Below are 11,039 nucleotides of genomic sequence, written 5' to 3'. Positions count from 1 at the left end.
TTTGTAGTGGTTAGTCCTTCTACTGTTGGTTGATTAACTCCTTATCTCATAATCTTCCTGGTTTATTTGGTTTACCTTTGGTTACATCTTTCCTTTTTTTTTTTTCTCATGTTATAGCTTTTTCCCAATATCATGTGGTTCTTGTTGCTTGTAATGTGCTTGTTTGGATAGCTTATTTGTTTTTCCTACCAAGTGCTTCATTATCTAGCTTGCAGACATTAGAAGAAAATATAGTAGGATCTTTTTGTCTTTTTCACTTCATTTGGAGTTTCATGCTTCCAATCCAATAATTTTTGATTCATTTTCAGATTTTTGTGCACTAATGCATCTTTTGGTGATTTATTCTTGATTAAGCTTGGAACTTATCTATTTGAGGCATCAGAATTCAGAACATTATAGCATAATAGATAATTATATAACGAATGTGATTGGTAAATATTAATTTGGTATTTTACTTATCAAAATTTTATATAGTATTTTAAAATGTTTTTTGTGTTATATTTCAGAATCTAGAACTCAGCTTGAAGCCCTTTGTCATGTGAGAGTTTAATGCTTTTAATGAAATGTTACTCCATGCAATATTTTATTTGTTAGCTTTTCTGACAATTTAATACTCATTATGTTAATTTCGATTGAAGTGTATATGCTCCAATCACCACAGATATATATTCTTTTAGGTTCATGAATTGGCTTCTTTTCTTTCCTTTTTGTTTGTTGTTGTCGTTTGTCCCCATTTAGGTAATGGTTGAGAGCAAAACTTGCTTACCTTATAAACTTAAGCACAATAGGAGAACTAGGCTTACATGAATTAAGACTTCAAGAACCCTTAGTAAAGTCCGGGTTACATTCCTTTAGGTTATAGTGCTTCCCTGTAATTGGCCTGATGAAATACATCACCATTGGTAGGTAAATCTTTGATTTTTTTTTTCAAGCAGCAAGGTGATACTGATACCTAAAATCTTGTTAGTGTCCCAGAAAAATAAATGATCTCTCTATTTATTTGGAACACCTAATAAGTCATGCTTGTCCAGGCTGGCATGAGAGCACAGGTGTGACTGGAATTCTAGGTTCTTTAAGTAAAGCTATTCTCAGGAAAATGCTCATTAGTCTCCATAGTCACCCTATGGAGATATTGGGTTTCAGAGTCTTGTGTCATAGACTTTTAGACTTTTTCGCTAATCAAAAAGTTCTGGCTTAGTTTGCTAGGATGGATTCCTGGATGAGCATGTTACCATCCAATGAGATTTGGTTAAAGCTACCTGAATCTCTTATTAATTATAATATACAAGTCCTCTGGAGTAATGTCTTAAGTTTCTTCAACTGTCATCAAAGATCAAAGATATTGAGGTGAAATGAGTGGTGGTTTATGCTTAAATTGATGGGAGCAATATATGAATCTTGTCATGACTCACAAAAACCTCTTGGTGATTGTGTGGGGTTAGTTAAATTATTAAACTGTATGTGTCCAAAGTGAAATGAATTTATTTATTTTTTAAAATGTACTTGGCGGGGCATGACCTATAAATTGTCATGCCTTTGGCATTGATGAAGATCCTGGAGTTAAAAGGTAAGCTTAATGGTTTATGAAGTGCATAACTTGCTACGGACATGGAGTCTTGAAAAAGTTTTTCATTAATCCTATCTCCCTTGGGAAGAAAGCAAACATGATCAACTTTCTAGTTGAAGGAAAATGGTATCCTTGTTTTTCTCTGGAAGTTTAGAGGGCTCCTAATCCAGTTGTTTTAACTTTCCATTTAATAGTAACTTATCAAAAAAGAAAGGAAAAAAAAAAAAAAGGAAAGAAAGAAAAATTCACTTTAGTGTTTCCTGTGTTTTGATCAGATTTAGACATTTTTGTTATGCATGAATGCACATATAAACCAATGCTCTTGGGGCATCCGTTAACTTTTCCTATAGTTATATGTGCTGCTCTTCTAGGTAGTCTCTTTTTCGTGATTTTTGTTCCTTTTTATTTTCATAAACTTTTTTTGTTAGGTGGGATTGATATCCTTTCTTATTTTGTTTGTTGGGAGCTTTAGTAGGCAATCTTAATTTATTGGAAACTTGTCATCTCACCAGGTTCCTTTCTTCTAAACGGAAATTGGAAAGAAGTGAGGATTGATCTAGTAATGATTGTAATGTAGTCATTGGATTTTAAAGTAAGAATGAACAAAACTCTATATGAAAGATATTCCATGGCCAGCATAATGTAGATGTTCCATACTTCCATCCGTGTCGTGTAGAAATTGTCCATCTATTTATCAGCAATAGCCTTGAGCTATAAAGGCTATAATATGTGGGGACGTTTCTAAGGCAAATTTGGTTATGCTGAACCATTCATAGTATTCGTAGGCTAATAAAGAGAAAAAGTCCTTTATTTATTTTATTTCTTAAAAAAAAATTAATGTTGGGATGAATAATGATGAGAATAGCCTATATATTCTTGTAATCAATAGTTTACAATTATGAACATTCCATATTGCAATAATTCAATCTTTCAACAGCTATGGAGTCAATTAAATTTGGTAATGGTTTGCTCAAGTTTGAGCAAATCATTTTTGGCTTAATTGATACCTCTTCGTAATAAGTTTTATGCAAAATGTGAGGTTATGGGCTTGTTTGGTAAGATATTTATAGTAACGTTGTTTAAGTTTTGTAGAAATACGTGTAGGTGAAAAAATGTGTAAAAATACGTATTATAATGTTTAAACAATATTTTTCATTGTTTAAACACCGTTACTAAATGGGGCCTATATGTTCAAGATTCATCGGTTGTGTAATTTATTAATAAAGATAATGTTTAGATGCAATGCTAGTTGGGTGTGGTTTTCAGCGCTAGTGGTTCGGCTATGGTGCCATTGCCACCATGAATGGAGAGAAAAAAAGAAAAGAAAAGAAATTAATTAGCTATAAAACTATTTTTAACTAAATTTATTTAAATACTTTTTAATTAATTTTTCTATTAAATGCTTGCATTTCTTGTCCATTAACGGAATGGTAACACAAGGTGTCAAGGTATGAGATGGGCATTTATCAAAGTTCAAAGATTTATTATTATTATTATTATTATTTATTATTCAATAGTACAATAATAAGGAAGGGAATTTGAATCTCGGTTCTTTTAATAAAAAAGAGTAGACTATACCACTTAACTACAAAACTCTTGATATTTTGAAAATTATTTTCTTACTTTTTTGAAAAAAAAAAACAAAAAAACAAAAGTCCTCCTACCCAACATGCCCTTATTTATTATATGAAATTCATTCATATATTAAACAAAGTAGATTTTCAAGATATGTTTAAATTAACATTTTGTTATTAAAATATGGAATGCCTAGGCTTTAGGATTTATCTTCTTTTTTTTTTTAATGGGAATTTTAGGCATTATCTTAGAATTATCTTTAAATATTTTACACTTCATGAAAATCTCCTTGTAAGGATAAGGGGTATAATTTCAAATTAGAAGTACAATGATCAGTTTGATTAAAGGGTGTTTTTGCATTTTTCTCTAATAAAGTCACAAAATAACTATAAAAAGTGGATCCATTGTATTTTCTCTAGTTGTTGGCTTGTGATCCTCTTTCTCTCTCTCCCTCTTCAAACTTGTTTGCCCCTCACACAATATTTACAACAATTGGTGTGAATCAATCTTCAAATTCCTCGCCTCCTTCTCTTCCTCCAACAACAATGAATTTTATGTCATACCTATACAACTATAAACAAATTGTTATGATTTTAACTCTGAAATATTGCTACATACATATTCTAGGAGCTTTGATGCATGTTGTATAGTTTTGAAGTTGTTCAAGTTGATGCACCCTTTGTTCAAACTGGTATATGTATTACCAAATAATCACACAATTTTACTAGTTTAATGCCTTGTTTTTTAGCTTATATGTTGCCAATGGCTATATGAGGTATAGTATATGTTCAGGATCTCTATTATAATTAAGTAAAAAAAGAAAGAAGAAAGGTTTACATGTCAAAGCTAAACCAAATGGAATGTTGCGATAATAAATTAATAGAGTAATATTAGGTACACAATATTTTCTCAATTATTGATATTAACATGACTTGTTATAAATGGAGCAATATCAGGTTTATTAGGGTTAATCACTAACATTATTTTTATTATGTGATGATTTGGTGCTCTCTCTCTCTCTCTCTCTTTGGGTTGCTGAATTGTGAAGGAGGCTAGAAATGGGTTGAAGTTAAAATGACTATGTAATTGATTTTACAGAGATACGAGCTCTATTTGACGGTCAATTGAATTGTAATTTACGTTCTGTTTGTTTCAGTAATGATATTTTCTAGAAAATAAGTCATTTTTCAAAAAGTATTTTCTATAAAAGTATTTTTTATTTATTTATTTTTTTTTTATATTTAGTAGCAATCTTAAATGAATTGAAAAACAATTTGCTAACTTCTCTTATTTAGATTGTTGTGAGATAAATTTTTTTCCAAAATAAATTAATAGAAAACAATCTCTAAAAATAAGTTATACTTTTTATGTTGATTAAAGATAGTTTTCAGTTGACTTATTTTTTTTGATGCTATTAAATGCTGAAAAATCTGAAAGACTTTCTTTACACAATATTTTCCATCAAAACAAACAGAAAGTTCATGTGTACTCAAACACTCTAAAGGTTGTAAAATGTTTTTCCAATTTCTTTTTACAGCCTAATTTTTAAGACAAAATTTCTTATCTATATATAAAATTTTTTGGCTCTCAAAAAAATAAAAACTCACAGCAACAAAATTGTAGTATTATGAATGTACAATTTAGGCCAGGTATCCTTTCAATTATCTTTACTAAAAGTGGAGGAAGAAAAAAAAAAAAAAAAAACACGACAAAAAGGATTTGTGACAATGTGGTCAACATAATCGAAATCTTAAAATCCTTTTCCTTCCTCCTTGTTTGTTCATTCTTCGTTTTGGGGGTTTCGTTCAACATTCAACATCGAAGTCCGAGGAGGCCAATCCATAACCTAAACATAATCGAATTCGAAGTCTAATAATAAGGTATCATATCATTTTTTTTTTCTTTTTATCATTTTTAATTTCCTTGAAATTAAGGTAACCCCAGTCTATAGAACATGATGTCTCTACCGTTTTCAAAACCCTAATTCTTTCTATGTTCTTGTTGTTCTAGGACCTTAACATGATTGCCAAGCTCATTTGAATTGAATACTAAGCTTTATTATGAATTAATAGGCTTGCTCGATTCTAAATAGGGTTTGTTTATTATTGAATCTATCTTATATTTGTAGCTGAGATGGGCACCAATGTAATGGAAATTTTAATTGTAATTCTCAATCCTAGGCTAGGACCTTGATGTAGTTGCCAAGCTAATCTGAATAATTGGCTTAATGAATTAATGGGTTTGCTTTGTTTTATTGTTAATTGTTGTATAATTTGTCTTATATTTGTTGCTGAGAGGGGCATCTATGTTCAAATTTCAGTGCTTTGCTTAGGCCTTTACTGAGCTCTGTTTGGTTAAAAGCACCTGGTGGGGGTTTGCTTTAGTTGTAGAAAAATGAAAAGCGTGTGTATGGGCCATGGAAAATTTTGATTCAAGCAGAGTTTCTTATTCTTCACTTTCTAAGGTTGTTGAAAAGGATAATAATAATGCCCAATTCCACTATATTGATGACTACACTGACTCTCCATGGGACTTAAACTCAAAGTCCTCTCCACCGAATCACACGTTTTATGATGATGATTTTTCTGTTGATGGAGAAGGATATGATTCAAGCGATGACACTTGTAATTCGGTGCAACCTTATAATAATAATAATAGTATGCATCATCCTGAGGTTAACTTGAAGAATGTGCTCAATGGTATATTTGCCATTGTGACTGGCCGGTGCAAACTTCCGAGTTTCATTTCAAATCAGCAGGCGCTACTCCCTACTTCAAATGTTTCATTTCTTGGGTCTGCAAAGAGTGGTGATACCTTCTTGAACTCCTCTGTTTACATACCTAGTGCCCCACCACTCCTTGAGCCCAGTGGATCAAGTGGGGTTAATTAAGTATTTACAAGGATGTATTGGAGGCTGAGCCTCCTGACTGGCTGCCGGATAGTTCTACTACAGTTTGCATGCAGTGCACTGCTCCTTTCACTGCACTTACTCATGGCAGACTTTCATTGTCGGTTTTGTGGAGGAGTTTTCTGCAGAGCATGTACCAAGGGGAAGTTTGTTACCTGTTAAGTTCAGGGAGAGGGATCCCCAGAGGGTCTGTGATGCCTGCTATGATAGGCTTGATCCATTACAGGGTGTTCTTATTAACAGCATCAGCAATGCCATGCAAGTAGCAAAGCATGATGTGATAGATTGGACTTGCACAAGAGGATGGTTGAATCTTCCACTTGGTTTGTCTATGGAACATGAGATATACAAGGCCTCCAATACTTGAGAAGCTATTGCCAGGTGTGATTTTCATTTGCATCTCAGCTTGTTTTTACATGTCAACTTGTTTTATCTTTGTAAAACTAACATCTCTTTCCTGCTTTGTAATGTCAAAGAGATAGGATTGTAAAATTCTAATGGGTAGTTCTTGCTAGGTCATAGATTCTATTTTGGAGCTTTGTTTTTGTGTTTACTCTTTGCTTCTTTTCACCTACATGTCAACTGGACTATAATGGTATTTTAGAAATTCATATTTTTCATCAACATTCTAAATATGCAGTCCTTTGTAAAGCGGTTTTCCTTTTCTTTTTTTTTTTTTTTTTTTTTTCCTGACTTTATAGTTTTGATTGGAATTGACAGGTTGAATCCTGACAAGTCGACACCCTTAGCAATTTTGAAAGGAGAAAAAGGCCTGGCAATTTTAATTGTAGTTAAAGCTGGTGTTCTACTTGCTTACAAACTTGGCACATGCTTGGTCATTTCTTGAAGGTCGGATGGATCATGGTCTGCCCCATCGGCCATATTCTCTGTTGGTTTAGGATGGGGTGCTCAGGTAACAACAAAATTGTCATGTTACTTCTAGTGTTCATTTCTTTTTGTTTTTATTACTACTATAATGTCTATAAGTGTCAATCTTAGGTAGAAGGCCTTAAAAAAAAAAAAAAAAATCTAGGATATGCACGAGTTTGGCAAGAGTTCCTTTTAACTATTTGTGAAATTCTAATTGTTTATCAAGACTTCCTCAATTTATGTTTCAGCTAATAATTGTACTTATTTATGTGTTCCCAGATTGGAGGAGAGCTCATGGACTTCATAATTGTGCTTCATGATTCAAAAGCTGTGAAGACATTTTGTAGTCGCATGCATTTTTCTCTTGGTGCTGGTTGTAGTGCTGCAGCAGGACCTGTAGGGAGAGTGCTGGAAGCAGATCTTCGTGCTGGAGATAGAGGTTCTGGAATGTGCTATACGTACAGTTGTAGCAAAGGTATTGTGTCATGATTTAAGTTTTGTGTGTGTCTGTAACTTTTGGTTACATGAATAATTAGAATCATACATGTATTTAACGTGCTATTGTGTATGATGGCTTAACATGAAAAGAAAAAATGAAGATCTTTAGAGGTTACAGACTGCGAACCTTTTATTATAGAATCATTGGCTGTGATCTCAATGTTCCTAAAATCTTTTTTTTTTGGTAAAACGAAAAATTTTATTAGAAAAAAGCAAACCTAGCACTCCGGTGGTGTACTAAGAGAGAAGTACAATCAATATAAAATACAATGATCAAACAAGTTTAAGAGAGAAAAACAAGGGGGAGAGAGAAAAGTAGCACTGAATGTTCCTAAAATATTGTTCAAATCTTTGGAATCTACTGACAGTTGACATCCAAATGGCTAAGGATTGTTCTTTGGGCTATTGAAAGCATGCCGTAGGCTTCTTTTGTTCAATCATTTTCTGCTATTTGTTGATTTTGCAATCTCTTGAAAAGGGAGAAAAATTGTGGGAACATTGGAATTCACTTCCTCATATGGTTCCTGTTTATGGCTTCATATCAATTAGTGACTTTACTAAACCTTAATCCAGTTGATTAAGGTTGGGCATTGGCTGCATAAATTGTTGGACTTAAAACTAAAGGGAATTGTTGTGAAAGATATCTTAAGTGGATGCTAGCACATTAGTTGATACTAATCTACCTGTATTCCAGTGATTTATGGTAGAATTACAATAGTTAGATGTCCACATGTTTTTGTGCTGGCACTTGGTAGTGGGGTGGGTGGGGGAAGGCATGGTTCTGTTAGGACAGTTTCTTTCAGGTGAGGGAGGCAAGATATATATCATATTTCTAATTTCAATAGATTGTGCATTATCTTGTATTCTCCTATGCGACCATAACAACATTACTTAATTTATTCTTGTTGTTTTCGTGTTTGCTTTATATCTTTGATTCTTTTAAGACTTCTTGATTGTTTTAATAGTAATCAACATCTTAAAGTTTTGAACTGAATTGGAAGCGTAAGGATTTTTTAAAGATTGAGAGCCTAAAATAAATGCAAATAGTGAAGAGACTAGAGGAAGATACCAAAATCTTTAGTTTTAGAGATCAGCCTAAAATAAATAAAAATAAATATTCATTTTTGCAAGGTAGTGCTACTCAAGGATGTTGTTTTCTGTACTTTTCCCCATTCTAGTATGATTTGTGCATTTTAAAGTAATTTTGCAGTAGCCTGAAAGTTGATAACTGCTGACACTCGCAAACTATGGCAGGCGCATTTGTGGGAGTGACATTGGAAGGGAATGTTGTTGCAACAAGGATGGATACCAATTTACGTTTTTATGGTGATCCTTATCTCACCACATCAGATATTCTTCTTGGGATGGTGAGCAGACCAAAGGCTACTGAGCCCTTGTATGCTGCACTTAAAGACCTATTCTCCAGTCTACGGTGATAATTCCAGTTGTCTGCAATTTGGCATCTTTCTGATGCATGTGAAGCATCCCCATGAGCATTGGTGTAGATCACTTTTCAGACATGTTTGGATTCTGATACAGATTCCTCATCTTAGATCTATAACTGTAAAAAAAGTTATTTCGGATTGTTTCGTCTTCTATCTGTATAAAGGGATATACTTAATGCCACAGGCAACTTTGTCTATTGTTTCTATTTTAATCCTATTCATCTGTGATTGTCAAACCGGTAAGTATAATATGATGTAAATATACTAAGATTCATTGGGACTTCTACATGTATATATGCAACAGAATGATAAAAATTAAATTTAGTTGGCATGAATCAAATAATTTAAGTTCAAATATTACTTAGTACTTATCAAATGGTTTGTCTAGTGTATTTGGATGAGTTCATTTTCATTGGTCTGTTTTGTTTGAAAAATAATTTGTGTAAAAGTACAGTTGTCTACTAATGACATAAAAGAGTATGAAGATGCTTGGGGGTGTTTGGTTTGAGCATTGCTCAAAAGTCAAAACTCAGTTTTTCAAATTCAATACCTTTCACTCAAAACTCTAATCCATATCTCATTTCTTATTTTCTATTTTTCTCGACTTACCTAACGATGTGTTTGGCTCAAATATTTGCTAAGAAGTCACCTTTAAGTTAAAAAAGGTGGAGCCCACACAAATATATATTTTTTTGTTAAATGAAGATTTTCTAATAGCTTAATTTGCATTTCAAAAAATATTACTTGTAAAAGTTTGATTCCACAATTTGTGCATGTTATTCACTTTTCACGTTACTTTTATATATATATATATATATATATATATAATGGTGATTTCAACCCGTGCAGATAAATATTTCTCTCGAGTCATAATGGGACTACACTTAGCGCATTCTGAAATATAACACAAAAAACATTTTTAAAATACTATTATAAAATTTTTGATAAGTTAAAAATACCAAATTAATATTTACCAATCACTTCGTTATATAATTATCTATTATGTGCTATAATGTTTCTTGGGAATTCTGATGCCTCAAATAGATAAGTTCCAAAGCTTAATCAAAATAAATCACCAAAAGAGTGCATTAGTGCACAAAAATCTGAAAATGAATCAAAAATTATTGGATTGGAAGCCATGAAAACTCCAAAATGAAGTGAAAAAGACAAAAGATTCTACTATATTTTTCTTCTAATGTCTGCAGCTAGATAATGAAGCACTTGGTAGGAAAAGCAAATAAGGTATCCAAACAAGCACATTAAAAGCAACAAGAACCACATGATATTGGAAAAAAGCTATAACATGAGAAAAAAAAAAAAAGGAAAGATGTAACCAAAGGTAACCCAAATAAACCAGGAAGATTATGAGATAAAGAGTTAATCAAACCAACAGTAAAAGGACTAACTACTACAAAACTGATGTAGGGGAAACATAAGCCTAAAAGAATTTTTTTTTTTTTTTAAAAGAAACCATTAGTCCCTTATCTTTTATTTCTCTATGTTATATTTTATTTATTATTATGTATTTAGTATTACAAAATGTCATGTCACTAGCAAGTGACTCTTAGGGTCCGTTCTGAGGAGGGATGGAATGGAAATGGAATGGAATAAAATGAATATTTTTAGAATATTCTTCCCTCCTCTTGTTTGGGAGTTTTAACGGAGGGAATGGAATGTCCATTCCTTTGTTTGGGAGTTTAAGTGGGAGGGAATGGAATGGTTAGGAAGGAATGCTCATTCCTCCCTTTTCCCTCAAAACCTCAAATTTTTGTTCCCTTCAAAATTGGGAGGAATGGGAGGAAGATTAGGTCTAACACAGACCCAATTGTGGCTAACTAGTTTCACATCATCCACTAAATACTAAACATTTCAAAACAATTATAAATTCTCATTAATTATTTTTTATGTTCTTTAAAATGAGGGGTACAATAGTAATGTTATTATAAAATGATTCCATTCCATTCCTTCCAATGTCACTTCCAAACGGTGTTACTTACTTTCCATTCCATTCCATTCCTTTCCATTCATTTATTTTATAACATCCAAACAAGATTTTTAAATTCCATTCCATTCCATTCCTTTCCCTACTAAATCCATTCCATTTCATTCTATTCCATTCCATTCTTTTAATGATCATTCCATTCCTTTATAAACTCCCAAACGGACCCTTAATGAA

The 11,039-nt window shown here is 32.4% G+C and overlaps 1 pseudogene; it reads left to right on the top strand.

Moving 5' to 3' along the window:
• The first annotated feature begins 4,763 nt into the window (after positions 1-4,763).
• LOC115973740 lies at positions 4,764-9,200 on the top strand (annotated as a pseudogene).
• The last annotated feature ends 1,839 nt before the right edge of the window (positions 9,201-11,039 follow it).

This window comes from Quercus lobata, unplaced genomic scaffold, assembly GCF_001633185.2.
Source record: "Quercus lobata isolate SW786 unplaced genomic scaffold, ValleyOak3.0 Primary Assembly Scq3eQI_243, whole genome shotgun sequence".
Taxonomy (NCBI): Eukaryota; Viridiplantae; Streptophyta; class Magnoliopsida; order Fagales; family Fagaceae; genus Quercus; species Quercus lobata.
This window is presented reverse-complemented; position numbering and strand designations above follow the sequence as displayed.